The following is a 19,249-nucleotide window of genomic DNA, read 5'->3' as shown; positions in this document are numbered from 1 at the left end:
AGGCGTGGCAATGATTGTCTGCCGTGGTAATGGCTGCCTGGCGTGGCAGTGACTGCAGTTGTAGTGACTGCCGTGGTTCTATCTGGCGTGGTAGTGGCTGTCTGCCATGGTTACCTGGTTACCTGGAGGTTATTCCGGGGATCAACGCCCCCGCGGCCCGGTCCATGACCAGGCCTCCCGATGGATCAGGGGCTGATCAACTAGGCTGTTGCTGCTGGCCGCACGCAGTCCAACGTACGAGCCACAGCCCGGCTGATCCGGCACTGACTTTAGGTATCTGTCCAGCTCTCTTGAAGGCAGCCAGGGGCTTATTGGCAATTCCCTAATGCTTGATGGGAGGCTGTTGAACAGTTTTGGGCCCCGGACACTTATGGTGTTTTCCCTTAGTGTACCAATGGCGCCCCTACTTTTTATTGGGGGCATTTTGCATCGCCTGCCCAGTCTTTTACTTTCGTAGAGAGTGATTTCTGTGTGCAGATTTGGGACCATTCCTTCCAAGATTTTCCAAGTGTAGATTATGATATATCTCTCCCTCCTGCGTTCCAACGAGTACAAGTCAAGTGCTTCCAAGCGTTCCCAGTAGTTAAGGTGCTTGACAGAACTTATACGTGCAGTAAAGAATCTCTGTACACTCTCTAGATCTGCGATTTCACCTGCTTTGAATGGAGATGTTAATGTACAGCAGTATTCCAGCCTAGAGAGAACAAGTGATTTGAAAAGGATCATCATTGGCTTGGCATTTCTCGTTTTGGAAGTTCTCATTATCCATCCTATCATTTTCTTTGCACGTGCGATCGTGTCACTGTTGTGATCCTTGAAAGTGAGTTCCTCAGACATTACTACTCCCAGGTCCCTTACATTATTTTTCCGCTCTATTGTATGGCCGGAGTCAGTAGTATACTCTGTGACTACCTGCCGGGATTGTTACTATCTGCCGTTAAGTAACAGTCATATAACATCACACAGGATGGGTTACAAAGCGTTGAAATCTGTCAGCCTCAGCTGGGGTACTTCCGGAGAGCAATGCGGACATAGTCAAGTATTCCATTAAAAAGTTTACCATCTACGGCAGCTTCAAAGTGTCTTTCCATCTGAGCTGTAGTTGTTATCACTTGGGAATTACCATCTCTTTGGTTGGCCTTACCATTGACTGTTTCTTGTGGGCTGGTGTCACCTATCTACCATCTTATCTAGCACTGATACACGGTAGTAGGTGTGGATGTCACCGAGGTAGTGAGTGGGTTACTGCCGAGCCTGCGGGAAGTGGAGGGCCCCCTGGGTGTTGCGGCCGGGGGCCCTTGTCGAGCGCTCTAGGGACCCCGCCACCCCCTGGAGCTCCTGGTATGCAGCCGCCGTCCTACACACTCGTAAAATACTCACATTCTAAAGGTGGCTGTCGAGCGGGTACTCAACACAAGATAAAAATGTTGTGGGCGGAGGGTCTGAGACGAGCCACTCACTGCACCGTACCAGACAATAGCCACCTCCTCACACCTCACAGCTGGAAAATGTTTCTCTTTTTTTTTTCTGACGTACACGGTTCTTCTTGAATATTATAAAATAAAACATTTCGTAGACGATGACGTGAGGTGGGAGCATAAACATCGCATACAGGAAAGTTTTTTTTTTTTTAAGATTTGCCGCCGAAGTGGCTAGTTTATTGTGCACCCAATATCCATCCTGTGGACGTTAGCATAAGATAATACGGATACACAAAAGGCCTAGAAACTAGGCCATAAAATAGTACATTTGGGTACGTGTTTGCGATTTTTTATTCGTTGTTTCTGTTAAAAAAAACTTTTAGGAGACTTGCTCACGTTACTTAAAAGGAAAGCTGTAAACCCGTTTGGGTTATACAGCACTCGGAAAAAGCAGACCATTAGCATAATGCCTGAGCGTATTACCCGCGGTCGTAATCGTTAAAATACACCCGTAAATATTTGGAAACACCTCCCACCCGGCCGACCCGGTGTAAAACACCGCCTGTGGTCACGACCGGCAGCAAATGGACTGAACGCCGGTGATAGACCCGCTAGTGACACATAATTCTTCTTTTTTCTTACCTGGGTGTCGCTAGCCGCCGCGGTGCTCACGGCAGGAGGCGGCCCGAAGACCGATCTCCCAGCCTCGAAGTCCGCCCACCCCTTTGTTCTTACAACCTTAAACATCACTCGCACATTCTTCGGCGAGTTTTATAGCTGATTTTTAACAGGTGGCTTCACAGTGCTTAGATATGAGGAACCTCTCGGAGTGTTCTTGTGGAATGGGGCGATGAGGACCTACCTGACGCGGTGATGTTATGGGAAGGAGACGGGAGGTGCACTAAGGGGTCTCCAGGTGTCAGAGACACAGGGGCCCACATGGTGTGCTCAGCAGCAGCTGGTGAGAGGGCCACACGGGGGGCCCTGAGGGGGGCTCCTCGTACACCAATCACCACTCATCAGGGAGCCCCTCATACGCATACACTACACGAATGAGCTGAAGGCCCAGCTAAGGTTCCTAAGACAGCCACAACGCATCTGAAGAAAGCCCCACACGACTACACACCTTTAAATCAACGACTATTGGATCATACAACACCGACGAACACAATCTATCCACGGTGACCCACACCTGAAGAATCTCAACTCCACAGGTGACAAGAAGGATCTGACCTATGTCATGGAGTAACTCAACCCTCCTCCACCCACCCCAACCCATTTTCACTCTCCCTTCCCTCCTTCACCCCTATCTGCCTTTGCTCCACCTCTCCTTCGCCTCCTTTCTCCCTTATTCTACCTCCCCTCCTTCACGCACTCTTCACACCTTCCTCTCTTCCGAGTCCTTGTATAGCGTTCTTATCATCCCTTGCCGACAGAAAACTATGTTAAAGTGACAGAACAAGATTCTTTTAGTTTGTCCATCACCATAACACTGTTTCTACTCTCGACAAGAGCGAATGACGCTTTCAGCTTCTCCAGGGCCACGTCGTATAATAATGTACTTAAAATAAGCGATTTCTTCCATTCACTTGTTCCGTTTTCGTGTAATACACAAAAACGCAAAGCCCGTGTGAGGTTTAGTACAAGGAGTGATGGAGGATTGACCCTCCATTAGCCAATCGTCGCTCAGTCTCTGACCACTCAGACTGTCGGTGATCGACTGACCCAAGAAAATTTGAAAGGAGCGAAGGACTTGCCTTGGGAAAACTATCATACCTGTGACGTTCCCGCGACTCGCTTCGTGCGTTCTTCTACTCTTGCAATCCGGCCTAAGGCCAGGCCTAATTGATGGTTTGATTAACCAGGCTGTTAGTGCTACCGACTTCTAGACCTACATAACCATCACAGCTTGGCTGATCGAGATCATCTAGACGGGATAGTGGTCCTCAATAACATTTATATTTTTCCGAGCACTTCATCATAGTAAATTCCTGTTAAAAATGAATTCTAGCAGCATCCTGCCGACAACAGTGAAGAAGACAGGCTGCGGAAAGTTACGTTCTATACACAGTGAAACCTTGTCGCACTGAAAGCTCATTCTGCAGCCTGTTTTTCTCCGTAGTTGCCAGCACGTCTGTCAGAGATACTGTTCCATAGTCAGCATATTTTTAAAAGTAACCAGGATGGTATTTTTACGTAAAGTTTACCTATGCACTTTCACTGGACTTGAGTTTTGGGAGGCGGAAAATATATTGCCGGAATTCTGTTAGGTAAAAGGATACATATATAACTAGTGACATTTTACTGTGGCAACGTTTCGCTTTCCAGGAGCTTCGCTGGATGGGTGGTGGTGATGGTGGGAAGTACACTACCTGTACTGTTGAATGGCTGGAGGTGGGAAGTACACTGTCTGAACTCTGGTGGATGGGTGGTGGTGATGCTTGTAGGCTCATTGGAACTGTAATGTCTATGCGCTTAGGGCAAGACGGTTATTGAATAAACGATGGTGAATGCGGTTTTTTTTTCCTTGGGAAGACGAGGATTATCTTCGTGGGAAACTGCTGATGTGATCAAAACATATAAACATGTCTATGCTAATTAAGTACAGATCTAAATGAATTTAGTTGCTTTGTTGCGAAGATACATTAGATTATATTTACATTAATGGAGACCTAAACCCGGTTGATTAGGTTGAATCAGATGTTGCAAGACTTGAACACTCTTGAAACCTGTGGTGGGGTTCGTATTGAAGGCTCTTCTGGGGTTCATGATGGGTCTTTCTGGGGTTTCTATTGAAGTGCCTTCTGGGGTTCCTATTAGATGCTCTTCTAAAGTTCCTATTGAGGGCCCTTCTTGGTCCCTCTGGCCGATCTCTGTGCCACCAACTACTGTGGCCCCAGGAAAGAGGTGCCAGGCCCTTAACCCCCCCCCCCCCACCCACCCACTCACTCTCCTTCCCCACTAGCCTGAGCCGCATCCAGGATATAAATTCGTGTAGTCGTGTGTAATGAATAGCATGTATCTACGTGGAGCTAGTTAGCGGCCTCCAGAGCAGACGCCTCGACAATAATAAACGCAATGAAGGTCTTTGTGTCTTGCAGGAGGATCTGATAGACCGACAATGGCTTTACAATAAATGATTCACAACACTGTGTTTTCGTGTCTTCAACATCTCCCAGCTAGAGAACATGGCTGAAGGCGCCATCTATCTAGACGTGCCCACCCGCTGGGCCCCTACCCCAGGACCCGCATGACCAGGGGCCCAACGTCTCCCTGGAGTCCTACCCTAACCCTGGGCCCCTGCCAGATGGAAAAGCCTACTGGAGTTAAGCGGAAAATGCCCTGGACGAGTTAGAGCAGATCCTGAGTGCTTGTATATGATAAGAAACAAATTTGGACGAGACGAGCATCTCATCTCGGGACCTTTACTGTGGTCACAGCTGCGGTCTTCATCATGAGGGATTCGACACGCGTGGTATGGAGTTGCGTCGAGTAAGTAGTCCCGTTTAGCGGGGCGGGAGGAGCCCCGGTGTGGCGCCTCGCCTCCCGCTGGTGGGGAGTTGACCGCTGGGGAGCTAATATATGAACTGCCAGGACGAGGGCCGGGCCAGGCCAAGCCGGGGACCTCCTGCAGGCGTCCTGATGGATGGACCGGCCCAGGCTTTGTCTTAGTCCGCGACCCAGCCCCTCTCCTGCTCACCTCACTTCTTCCCGACTCACCCCAGCCCCTCCCTGCTGATCCAGCCCTCTCCTGCTCACCCAAACCCTTCCCTGTTCACACCGGTTCTATCCTTCTCTCACTCCAACACTTTCCTGTTCACCTTAGCTTTATTGTGCTCACCCCACTCTTTTCCTCCTCACTCCAGCTTTCTCCTGCTCACCCCAGCCCTCTACAATTCGCACCATATCGCTACTGCTCACTAGTACAGTCTACTCCTCTTTCCAGGTCTTCTCATACCAGCCCTACCTGCAGTTTACCTGGAAAGGGTTTCAGGGGTCAACGCCCCCGCTGTAGTAGGTTCGCCAGTCTTGTCTCGGCTCGGGTCTTTCCAGATGGTGACCCCAGCCCGGTCTGAGACCAGCCCTTGTACTAGCCCATACATTTCCTCTCGGCTCACGACTGAGTCTTGATGCACGCCTTTAGACTTTGTAGAGCTTCAGTTTGCGTTTAAGCAGGTGGTGGTTCTCTTCCCGTGTCGTATTTCCATGAATGAGTTGTATATAAAAGATAATGAGTGTTTTCAACGAGTTTGTCAAGGTTCCTGGATGTCACTCTCGTGTTTACTAGCTTTGCCTGTGCTGCTGCTATTACTGTTACTACTACCTCCGTTACTACAGTTATTACTATTATTACTATTACTACAACTGTTACTACTATTACTGCAACTGTTACTACTATTACTACAACTGTTATTACTATTACTACAACTGTTACTATTACTACAACTGTTACTACTATTACTACAACTGTTATTACTATTACTACAACTGTTACTACTATTACTACAACTGTTATTACTATTACTACAACTGTTACTATTACTACAAATGTTACTACTATTACTACAACTGTTATTACTATTACTACAACTGTTACTACTGTTACTACAACTGTTACTACTACTACTATTACTACAACTGTTACTACTACTACTATTACTACAACTGTTACTACTACTACTATTACTACAACTGTTACTACTACTATTACTACAACTGTTACTACTACTACTATTACTACAACTGTTACTGCTACTACTATTACTACAACTGTTACTACTACTACTATTACTACAACTGTTACTACTACTATTACTACAACTGTTACTACTACTACTATTACTACAACTGTTACTACTACTACTATTACTACAACTGTTACTACTACTACTATTAATACAACTGTTACTACTACTACTATTACTACAACTGTTACTACTACTACTACTATTACTACAACTGTTACTACTACTACTACTATTACTACAACTGTTACTACTACTACTACTACTACTTACTACAACTGTTACTACTACTACTACTACTTACTACAACTGTTACTACTACTACTATTACTACAACTGTTACTACTACTACTATTACTACAACTGTTACTACTACTACTATTACTACAACTGTTACTACTACTATTACTACAACTGTTACTACTACTACTATTACTACAACTGTTACTACTACTACTATTACTACAACTGTTACTACTACTACTATTACTACAACTGTTACTACTACTACTATTACTACAACTGTTACTGCTACTACTATTACTACAACTGTTACTACTACTACTATTACTACAACTGTTACTACTACTACTACAACTGTTACTACTACTGCTACTATTACTACAACTGTTACTACTACTATTACTACAACTGTTACTACTATTACTACAACTGTTACTACTATTACTACAACTGTTACTACTATTACTACAACTGTTACTACTATTACTACAACTGTTACTACTATGACTACAACTGTTACTGCTACTACTATTACTACAACTGTTACTACTACTACTATTACTACAACTGTTACTACTACTACTACAACTGTTACTACTACTGCTACTATTACTACAACTGTTACTACTACTACTATTACTACAACTGTTACTACTATTACTACAACTGTTACTACTATTACTACAACTGTTACTACTATTACTACAACTGTTACTACTACTACTATTACTACAACTGTTACTACTACTACTACTACTATTACTACAACTGTTACTACTACTACTACTATTACTACAACTGTTACTACTACTATTACTACAACTGTTACTACTACTACTATTACTACAACTGTTACTACAATGTTACTACACCTATTACTACTACATCTGTTACTATTACTTCTATTACAACTGTTACCACTACTACTATTACTACTAATGCTGTTCTTGCTGTTGTGTTTACACTTTAAAAGACAGGTGTGAGTTAATGATTGTTCCTTGATCATTGTCTTGTTTGTGTTACATTCTACCCCCCGTCTCCCTTCCTTACCTTCCCTTATTCCCCTTCCCCGTCTCCTTACATCGTAACTTTGCCATTTCTAGGGTATAACTCTAGCTGATGAGAGACACTGTGCAATACCTCCGTATCTTTAGCGCGGAAACGTTTCGCCAAACCTATGAATTTTCAATTCGGTACAGATTATATACTGGATACAGCTAAAGTTGGCTTAAAAAGGTACTTGACAAATATTATAATCTTCAGAACTAGTATGAATTGACCTGACCTTGGATGTCTGCTCACTTCTGTATACCCTAACCTAACTTCTGGCTTTCCCTTTCTCTCTCTCTCTCTCTCTCTCTCTCTCTCTCTCTCTCTCTCTCTCTCTCTCTCTCTCTCTCTCTCTCTCTCTCTCTCTCTCTCTCTCTCTCTCTCTCTGCACTTGATAATGGTTCAGGATGACCCGAAATGTCATTCAGTTTATATTTACAGTTGGTGGGTATTTTAACAAAGTTGGATATATCAGTAGTGTGCTGCTATCTAATTCTATGTAACAGACTTGTAGTGGGGACAAAACTTAGCTAAGTTTCATTGTTATACTCCAGGCAGGATGGGGGGGGGGTCATACAGGGTGTTGAATTTATTCAGCCCGAGTTGGGAGACTTTGGTAGTGTCAGCCCGAGTTGGGAGACTTTGGTAGTGTCAGCCCGAGTTGGGAGACTTTGGTAGTGTCAGCCCGAGTTGGGAGACTTTGGTAGTGTCAGCCCGAGTTGGGAGACTTTGGTAGTGTCAGCCCGAGTTGGGAGACTTTGGTAGTGTCAGCCCGAGTTGGAGACTTTGGTAGTGTCAGCCCGAGTTGGGAGACTTTGGTAGTGTCAGCCCGAGTTGGGAGACTTTGGTAGTGTCAGCCCGAGTTGGGAGACTTTGGTAGTGTCAGCCCGAGTTGGGAGACTTTGGTAGTGTCAGCCCGAGTTGGGAGACTTTGGTAGTGTCAGCCCGAGTTGGGAGACTTTGGTAGTGTCAGCCCGAGTTGGGAGACTTTGGTAGTGTCAGCCCGAGTTGGGAGACTTTGGTAGTGTCAGCCCGAGTTGGGAGACTTTGGTAGTGTCAGCCCGAGTTGGGAGACTTTGGTAGTGTCAGCCCGAGTTGGGAGACTTTGGTAGTGTCAGCCCGAGTTGGGAGACTTTGGTAGTGTCAGCCCGAGTTGGGAGACTTTGGTAGTGTCAGCCCGAGTTGGGAGACTTTGGTAGTGTCAGCCCGAGTTGGGAGACTTTGGTAGTGTCAGCCCGAGTTGGGAGACTTTGGTAGTGTCAGCCCGAGTTGGGAGACTTTGGTAGTGTCAGCCCGAGTTGGGAGACTTTGGTAGTGTCAGCCCGAGTTGGGAGACTTTGGTAGTGTCAGCCCGAGTTGGGAGACTTTGGTAGTGTCAGCCCGAGTTGGGAGACTTTGGTAGTGTCAGCCCGAGTTGGGAGACTTTGGTAGTGTCAGCCCGAGTTGGGAGACTTTGGTAGTGTCAGCCCGAGTTGGGAGACTTTGGTAGTGTCAGCCCGAGTTGGGAGACTTTGGTAGTGTCAGCCCGAGTTGGGAGACTTTGGTAGTGTCAGCCCGAGTTGGGAGACTTTGGTAGTGTCAGCCCGAGTTGGGAGACTTTGGTAGTGTCAGCCCGAGTTGGGAGACTTTGGTAGTGTCAGCCCGAGTTGGGAGACTTTGGTAGTGTCAGCCCGAGTTGGGAGACTTTGGTAGTGTCAGCCCGAGTTGGGAGACTTTGGTAGTGTCAGCCCGAGTTGGGAGACTTTGGTAGTGTCAGCCCGAGTTGGGAGACTTTGGTAGTGTCAGCCCGAGTTGGGAGACTTTGGTAGTGTCAGCCCGAGTTGGGAGACTTTGGTAGTGTCAGCCCGAGTTGGGAGACTTTGGTAGTGTCAGCCCGAGTTGGGAGACTTTGGTAGTGTCAGCCCGAGTTGGGAGACTTTGGTAGTGTCAGCCCGAGTTGGGAGACTTTGGTAGTGTCAGCCCGAGTTGGGAGACTTTGGTAGTGTCAGCCCGAGTTGGGAGACTTTGGTAGTGTCAGCCCGAGTTGGGAGACTTTGGTAGTGTCAGCCCGAGTTGGGAGACTTTGGTAGTGTCAGCCCGAGTTGGGAGACTTTGGTAGTGTCAGCCCGAGTTGGGAGACTTTGGTAGTGTCAGCCCGAGTTGGGAGACTTTGGTAGTGTCAGCCCGAGTTGGGAGACTTTGGTAGTGTCAGCCCGAGTTGGGAGACTTTGGTAGTGTCAGCCCGAGTTGGGAGACTTTGGTAGTGTCAGCCCGAGTTGGGAGACTTTGGTAGTGTCAGCCCGAGTTGGGAGACTTTGGTAGTGTCAGCCCGAGTTGGGAGACTTTGGTAGTGTCAGCCCGAGTTGGGAGACTTTGGTAGTGTCAGCCCGAGTTGGGAGACTTTGGTAGTGTCAGCCCGAGTTGGGAGACTTTGGTAGTGTCAGCCCGAGTTGGGAGACTTTGGTAGTGTCAGTTGGGAGACAGCAGCCCGAGTTGGGAGACTTTGGTAGTGTCAGCCCGAGTTGGGAGACTTTGGTAGTGTCAGCCCGAGTTGGGAGACTTTGGTAGTGTCAGCCCGAGTTGGGAGACTTTGGTAGTGTCAGCCCGAGTTGGGAGACTTTGGTAGTGTCAGCCCGAGTTGGGAGACTTTGGTAGTGTCAGCCCGAGTTGGGAGACTTTGGTAGTGTCAGCCCGAGTTGGGAGACTTCGGGAGGGTCACCGAGGTCTTCGTCACTTTTCTCTTAATTTTTGATACTTTCATATTTTCTTTATGTATCAACAACCTGCTGGGTACCTGCTGAACGACGACAACCTGCTGGGTACCTGCTGAACGACGACAACCTTCTGGGTATCTGCTGAACGACAACCTCCTAGTTACCTGCTGAACGACGACAACCTGCTGGGTACCTGCTGAACGACGACAACCTGTTGGGTGCCTGGTGAACGACGACAACCTGCTGGTTACCTGCTGAACGACGACAACCTTCTGGGTATCTGCTGAACGACAACAACCTGCTGGGTATCTGCTGAACGACAACCTCCTAGTTACCTTCTGAACGACGACAACCTGCTGGGTACCTGCTGAACGACGACAACCTGCTGGGTACCTGCTGAACGACGACAACTTGTTGGGTGCTTGCTAAACGACGACAACATGCTGGGTATCTGTTGAACGGAGACGACCTGCTGGGTATCTGCTGAACCGAAGTTTAAGTGGGAACAGATTTCCTGGGCGGGGAGGTCGAGCCTACTTACCTGTGACTTACTGGTACCTGTGACCGGGGAAATACCTGGCTAGCAAGACTCGCAGCCAGGTAGACGTGGGGAATGGGAGGGAATGGAGGAGGTGGGAGGTGCAGGTGGTGGAGGCCTGGCAGGTGGTGGAGGCCTGGCAGGTGTATGCCTGGCAGGTGGTGTATGCCTGGCAGGTGATGTAGGCCTGGCAGGTGGTGTAGGCCTGGCAGGTGGTGTAGGCCTGGCAGGTGTAGGCCTGGCAGGTGGTGTAGGCCTGGCAGGTGATGTAGGCCTGGCAGGTGATGTAGGCATGGCAGGTGATGTAGGCCTGGGATCCAGATACAGTAATTCGGAACTGTATCAGAATACAAAAAAAAAAAAAACTAATATCATTTACAAGTATTTTCTAAATAATATTTGTAGTATTTTACCAAAAAAAAAAAATATAAAATTCGTAGAAATTTACAATGTAAAATTTACAATATTTTACAAGATTTAAAAATAGGTAAAATGAATATAATTTAGCCAGAATTATTAATTAAATAGCAGTAATTTAAATGGTTTAGTTATTATTTTTAATAATGTTGGCTCAGGATGAGTGGCACTGCCAAGTTTTTTGACACTGATTTTTTTTGTCTGAGGACGGGGTAACGAGGACGGGATAACGAGGACGGGGTAACGAGGACGGGGGTAACGAGGACGGGGGTAACGAGGACGGGGGTAACGAGGACGGGGGTAACGAGGACGGGGTAACGAGGACGGGGTAACGAGGACGGGGGTAACGAGGACCGGGGTAACGAGGACGGGGGTAACGAGGACGGGGGTAACGAGGACGGGGGTAACGAGGACGGGGGTAACGAGGACGGGGGTAACGAGGACGGGGGTAACGAGGACGGGGTAACGAGGACGGGGGTAACGAGGACGGGGGTAACGAGGACGGGGGTAACGTGGACGGGGGTAACGAGGACGGGGTAACGAGGACGGGGGTAACGAGGACGGGGTAACGAGGACGGGGGTAACGAGGACGGGGTAACGAGGCGGGGTAACGAGGACGGGGTAACGAGGACGGGGTAACGAGGACGGGGTAACGAGGACGGGGTAACGAGGACGGGGTAAAGAGGACGGAGCAACGAGGACGGAGCAACGAGGACAGAATAGAGAGGACAGGATAAAAAGAATAGGATAACGAGGACAGGGTAAAGAGGACAGGGTTACTTAATACAAGTCACTTGTAACGTGAGCTCATTAGTCACACCTCACACTATCTCTGTTTCCCTCCACTCAGTTTATCCTCACTCTTTCACTCCGCCCACTTACCTCCCCTCCCCTCTCCACACTTCTCTCCCCTCAGGTGAGGTCCTCACTGCCTACCCACGAAGCCGCCAGCCAAGCGAGGTCGGGCTAAAGGTACCGACTCTCCTCCTGAGTCTAATGCAAGGTGAACATTGGACCAGCCCACCTCTGTCTCGACCCACTCCACTGTCCTTGCCCACCCCCACCACTCTCAAGGAGGTGGAGGTAAGTAGGGGTAAGTGTCTTCTAAGGAAGGGTTGGAAGGCAGGGGTAAAGAAGGTTTTGAGTGCTAGGGGCTTAAATATTGAACAGGCTTATTCTAACGCATTAGATCAGAGTGGAGGCAAGTAGGTTTTGTGACTCAACGTGCTGCTGGAGTGTGACCAGGGTAAATTTTATGAAGGGATTCAGGGAAAATGACTAGCCGGACTTGAGTTCTAAAAGTGGAAAGTGCAGTAACTGCATTTTAAAGGATGGGTGCAGATGTGGTGAGGAGGCCATCTGAACTGTGATGTCAGCATGATTCTGTTATGACAGTGATTGAACAAGTGACGGTGAAAGTATTTCCTCTTTTTCGTGTCACTCATCCTCGGTGGGAGATGGCCAGTGTGTTAAAAAGAAAAAATAAATAACGATAATAATAATAATAATAATAATAATAATAATAATAATAATAATAATAATAATATGAACTTGGGCCTGGTGATGCTGTGGTCAGGAAATACTGAAGGAAGGTGATGTTTGAGTCAGGATAGGTGGTGGTGGTAATGGTGAGGTGTTGTAATGCTGCGGTGGGGTGGTGCTGAGGTGTGGTGATGCTGCAGTCTGGCGATGCTGAGGTGTGGTAGTAGTGCTGGGGTGTAGTAGTGGTGCTAAGATGTAGTGGTGCTGAGGTTTAGTGGTGCTGAGGTTTAGTGGTGCTGAGGTGTAATGGTGTTGAAGTGTAATGGTGCTGAGGTGTAATGGTGCTGAGGTGTAACGGTGTAGTGCCGAGGTGTAGTGGTGCCGAGGTGTAGTGGTGCCGAGGTGTAGTGGTGCCGAGGTGTAGTGGTGCCGAGGTGTAGTGGTCCCGAGGTGTAGTGGTGTTGAGGTGTAGTGATGCTGAGGTGTAGTGGTGTTGAGGTGTAGTGGTGCTGAGGTGGGGTGCTGCAGGGTCTGCAGTTACCCAGGCAGACAGAAACAACAGCAAATCACAGACTGTGGCCGCTGTAAACAATGGGACTGACAGTCTCCCCTCGAGGTAAACAAAAAAACCTAAGCCGTGCTGGACCTATGGTCGGTGTGGGCGGTCAAGCCCTGACCAAGGGAAAAATATATAAAGCTTTTTAGTGTGTGTGTGTGTGTGTGTGTGTGTGTGTGTGTGTGTGTGTGTGCGCGTGCGTGTGTGTGTGTGCGTGTGCGTGTGTGTGTGTGTTCCCCGAAGCGACAGGACCAGGAGCTTAGAGTCGACCCTTATAACCGCAAATAGGTGAGTACGTACGTACACACACACACACACACACACACACACACACACACACACACATATACACACGCACACACACCACACACACACCACACACACACGCACACACCACACACCACACACCACACACCACACACACCACACACACACACCACACACATCACACACCCCACACCCCCCCACACACACACACCACACCACACACACACACACACACCACACACACCACACACACACACCACACACACCACACACACCACACACACACACACACACACCACACACACACACACACACACACACACACACACACACACACACACACACACACACACACACCACACACACCACACACACCACACACACACACACACACACACACACACACACACACACACACACACACACACACACACACCACACACCACACACACCACACACACAAGGTAGGATGTGAGCTCCTCAGAATTTATTTCCCTGATCTTCACTACTGTACAGGTAAGTGATTCGGAGAACCAACAGTTTGATAAATCTGACACTTGCGCAACACAAAATAGATGCCCAAGTGTTGCGTAAGTGTGTAATCATCTTCATAACTATATCCCTCTCTCTGATTTATCCAATATTTTCTTCCACTGTCTATTTAAATGTGGAATGAGTTGACTTTCTCCCACATCCATTACATGTCATATATCTGAATTATATTTTCATCCATCACTCCATTTGCTCAATTTATCTAAGTCCTCCTTTAGTGTTTTTTGTTATTTTTATTATTTATTTTCTCTGATTTTTGCATCATCAGCAAACACACAGTTTTCTGTACCTTTTAGTAAGTCATTTGCATAAATTATAAATATGCTTGTGGCATCCTTCTTACATCTGTTGGAAATTTTTCTCTCAGTCTTTCTCTTAAAGTGTAATAATTTGCCTTTTGTTCTTCCTGTATATCTTAGTTTCAAAAATAGTCATATATGGGGAATTTTATCAAAAACTTTTATAAAATCTAGATAAAGAAAATCCATTTATTTTTATTGAATTCTTTTTGGTACTTAGTCATAATGAGTTTGTAGCTTCGTTATACATGAATGTGCTCACCGGAAACCGAATTATTTACTAGTTAGTTTTTTTTTTGGTCCAAAGTTTTTAACTATTTTCTTCTAATCGTTTATAACAATACTTTCATATCACTTGTGGTATGCTCAGAGTATGTTACATTTTGGTCATAGTGCATCACACAATTACTACTTGCATTTCTCTACATTTGTTCCAGCTCTGTTTTCCCTGCCCTGAACGGGGCCGTCAACACTGAACAATACTCTAAGCGAGAGAGCACAGGCGATTTGAATAGCTTCACCATCAGCACTATTTCCTCTTGGTTTGAATGTTCTCATTATCCACCCCGTCGTTTTCTCATTACAACTCTTATTTGTATGATATCTATTAACATTACTGTTCTTTTGCATTCTTTACACACTGTAAATATTGGTGGTGGGAATATACAAGTTCTCAAACTATCCTTGGTTTCAGAATTTATTTTTTTTACTCTTTGTCCGTTTTATGGCTGGTGACTTGCGGCCAGGTACTACAAGTTTTTCATTTGTACATTATTAGAGAAGCTGGTACATTGTGTTCCATCTTCCATCTGCATACCAGTTGCCCTCCTGTGAGAAATTCTAATTTTGGTCGCTGCAGGATCCGAGAATGGCATCCCTATATCTCGTATGCCCAGCCCTCTCTACCTTAATTCAAGGAAAAAGGAATAGTGGAAGGTGGTTTTAAAAACTAATAAGGAAAATATAAAAATCTGTATACGTGAATGTATACCTGTAACTATGTATATGTCTCGTAGGTGTTCTTGTGCATGTATGTTCGTATGAAACTATTGTATGCATGCATATGCAGATGTATACTTAGACATATGTATGCGTGTGTATAAGTATACTTGTCTGTGTGCGTGTGTAGATGCATGCATATGTATATTTATGCTTGTATATGTATCCACACTGACACATGTATGTGTGCGTATGTGTGAGAATGTTTGCATGTGTACTGTTATGTATGCATAGATTTGTGAATGTATTTGTATATTTTCTTATGTTCATGTACACTTGCTATGCATAGAGTGAGTGTATATACTGTATGCATTCTTATGTAATGTTTGTACTTATGTATGTATATAAAATATTTGTGTATTGTACACGGATGCATACCTGTGCATGTTTAGACACGTATGTGTCCATCACCACCACTAACGTCATCACCACTGATATCACCACCATGAATGTCATCACTACTGATATCAGTACCACTAATGTCATCACTACTGATATCACCACCACTAATGTCATCATTACTGATATCACCACCACTAATGTCATCATTACTGATATCACCACCACTAATGTCATCACTACTGATATCACCACCACTAATGTCATCACTACTGATATCACCACCACTAATGTCATCATTACTGATATCACCACCACTAATGTCATCACTACTGATATCACCACCACTAATGTCATCATTACTGATATCACCACCACTAATGTCATCACTACTGATATCACCACCACTGTCATCACTACTGATATCACCACTAATGTCATCACTACTGATATCAGTACCACTAATGTCATCACTACTGATATCACCACCACTAATGTCATCATTACTGATATCACCACCATGAATGTCATCACTACTGATATCAGTACCACTAATGTCATCACTACTGATATCACCACCACTAATGTCATCACTACTGATATCACCACCACTAATGTCATCACTACTGATATCACCACCACTAATGTCATCACTACTGATATCACCACCACTAATGTCATCACTACTGATATCACCACCACTAATGTCACCGTTATTATTACCACCACCACTACCGCTATTATCCCAGCCACCATTACCTCCACAGCCAACACTATCACAACCACCACCACCCCCATTACTATCACAATCACCACTACCATCACCGCCATTATCACACCACCACCACTAATAACAACCACCACCACCAATATCACAACCATTATCACTACCACCATCACCACTACCATCACCGCCAACAACAATATACCCAGTAATTATACCAGTCAACCACTAGTGATCTTTGGCGATGTTAGGCAGAGTTGATGAGAAATATGTTTACCAGTGTTCAGAGTGTCTAATTTTATTTTCAGTTGTTCAGCAGTGTTTGTTATCCAGTTTGTATCACGGAAATCAATAGACTAATCACTATGAAACTCAAACACGTTACGTTACAATGAAGAGGCACGCGGAACAGTCAGAGAGAACGATATTGATGGTAGTTATCTCATTTTTTTTGTTTAAATTGCATAGCTGTTGGCACTGACTTAGGTAAAAATGCAGTAGATTGGGATAGATGTATAGCTAATAGTTATAGCTGTCTTCATTGGAAACTATAGAAAACTGGCTTACGTTTCCGAAACCAGACTACATTCATTTGCTCCCAAATGTTATAAATATCCTAAATTCTTATGTTAGGTGTTTAGAGAGTGTTAATGTGTCTCGTATTCACTACTGATGCATCCCGATCATCAGACAAGACAAATGATCAGAAGGAGCAGGAGGCGTCTAAACAACAACACCTAACTTGAAGCAATGTGGCATCACTTCTGGTAGGAGGCGGGGGAGAACAAGGAAGGCAGCGTCTTCCCGTCACTCCTGCTCATCCTTGCTCCTTCCGACCCGCTGCTCACCATCACTGACACTTCGAGATGTGATTGTATGTTGGTTCCGCCTCCTGCCTCGCCCTCCACGCCTTCTGCTTCGCCCTCCACGTATGTCTTGCCCTCCAAGCCTCCTGTAGTGCTGCCTCGCCCTCATCGCCTATTCCCACATCATGTATATAGTGCTGCCTACTACCATACTATCTACAGTGCTGCCCACCACACCATCTACAGTGCTGCCCACCACCACACAATCTGCTGGGCTGCTCACCACTACACCATATACAGTGCTGCCTACCACCATACCATCTACAGTCCTGCCAAATCATATATTATGACTTGTACAGTGACAGATTCATTGAAGAGGGAATGTGTAAAGTATTAAACACAGTGTTTCAGAGTGTTTATGTTAAAAGGTTGTCTTAATGTAAAGGATGTGAGTACCTGACAGACAACTAGAATGGAGAACACTGAAATAAGTGAAAATAATTTAGAAGTGGATTCTTAATCCTGACATGAAAAAAGCATTAAGACCAGACGAGATATCACCACTGGCTTTACAAGAATGCACAGAAGAGTTATGCTACCCGGAGATAGTTCGGGGGTTAATGCCCCCGCTGCCTGGTCCATGACCAAGCCTCGTCTGATTTTGGGGGGGATTTCACTACTAGAGGCTAAATTGGCGGACGGAAGACAGAGCACTTTCTGTCGGTAGTTAAAAAAGGAGACACGGAAGACCATTTAAACTACAGGTCAGTTTCGCTGACAAGTGTTGTTGGAAACAAATCCGAAAAGTCATCAGAGGAAAGTGGTTAAAACACCGAGAGTAAAAACTTAATATCATGCAAATTGTTACGACAGTCAAACCCCCTCAAGGGAGGTTCCTTGTTCCTGGTGAGGGGCTTCTGATCTAGGGAACTGGATCTGTGCTCCAGTTCCTTGAATTAAGCCTGAATGCCTTCCATCCCCCCCCCCCTACACAAGCGTTGTGGTGGGGGGGGGATTTTATTCAAGAAATTATACGAGAAATAAATGATTAGACTGAATTTAAGCTTAAAAAAGCTTTTGAAAGAGTTCCTCATAAAGGTCTAATTTGGAAACGGCATAATATGATAATAAATTATTCACTTCTCCGAGACTATGGGTCCCACAGTTTACACCAGAAGTGGACCCCATCTTTAAACGTATAAGATAAAATTTTAGAAAGGGCTTAATTTTAAATGAGTTCTTGCTAATTGACCAGTGTTACCTATTAGGTACGACACACACAAACACACACGCACACAGGCAGTGTTACTACCGGTAGTTATTAGCAGTAAGAATACTTAGGAAGCTAGGAAGTCCTCTCTCAATGTGAACAAGGAAAATGATGATAACCAGCAACAATTAATACGTAAATCCAGAAAGGGCAATAAGTGGAGAGAGTAGCATAATTGGGAAAGATAAATGAGACTAAATTTGTGCCTACACGACGGATCTTTCAACCACACCCCCTACCCCCCCCCCTTCCTAACCCTCCCTCCCTCACACACAAGCACAAGGGTAGACACACACACACACACACACACACACACACACACACACACACATACACACACACACATACACACACACATACACACACACATACATACACACATACACACACACATACACACACACACACACACACACACACACACACACACACACACACACACACACACACACACACACACACACACACCCCACACACACACCACACACACACCACACACACACCACACACACACCACACACACACCACACACACACCACACACACACCACACACACCACACACACACCACACACCACACACACACCACACACACACCACACACCACACACACCAAACACACACCACACACACACCACACACACACCACACACACACCACACACACACCACACACACCACACACACACACCACACACACACCACACACACACCACACACACACCACACACACACACACACACACACACAAACACACACACACACACACACACCACACACACACACACACACACACATCACACACACACACATCACACACACACACCACACACACACCACACACACACCA

At 45.9% G+C, this 19,249-nt stretch overlaps 1 long non-coding RNA gene across 1 annotated transcript in view; it reads left to right on the top strand.

The window, feature by feature from the left end:
• LOC138854917 (uncharacterized) overlaps window positions 1–12,189 on the top strand; it is a 175,757-nt gene extending 163,568 nt beyond the window's left edge. Inside the window, exon 3 of the long non-coding RNA XR_011394080.1 lies at window positions 12,024–12,189. This is a non-coding gene — a long non-coding RNA (uncharacterized lncRNA). The remainder of the gene's footprint in view (window positions 1–12,023) is intronic.
• The last annotated feature ends 7,060 nt before the right edge of the window (window positions 12,190–19,249 follow it).

This window comes from Cherax quadricarinatus, chromosome 74 (genome assembly GCF_038502225.1).
Source record: "Cherax quadricarinatus isolate ZL_2023a chromosome 74, ASM3850222v1, whole genome shotgun sequence".
Taxonomy (NCBI): Eukaryota; Metazoa; Arthropoda; class Malacostraca; order Decapoda; family Parastacidae; genus Cherax; species Cherax quadricarinatus.
The sequence above is the reverse complement of the archived record's forward strand: the minus strand, read 5'-3'. Positions and strand labels throughout refer to the sequence as shown.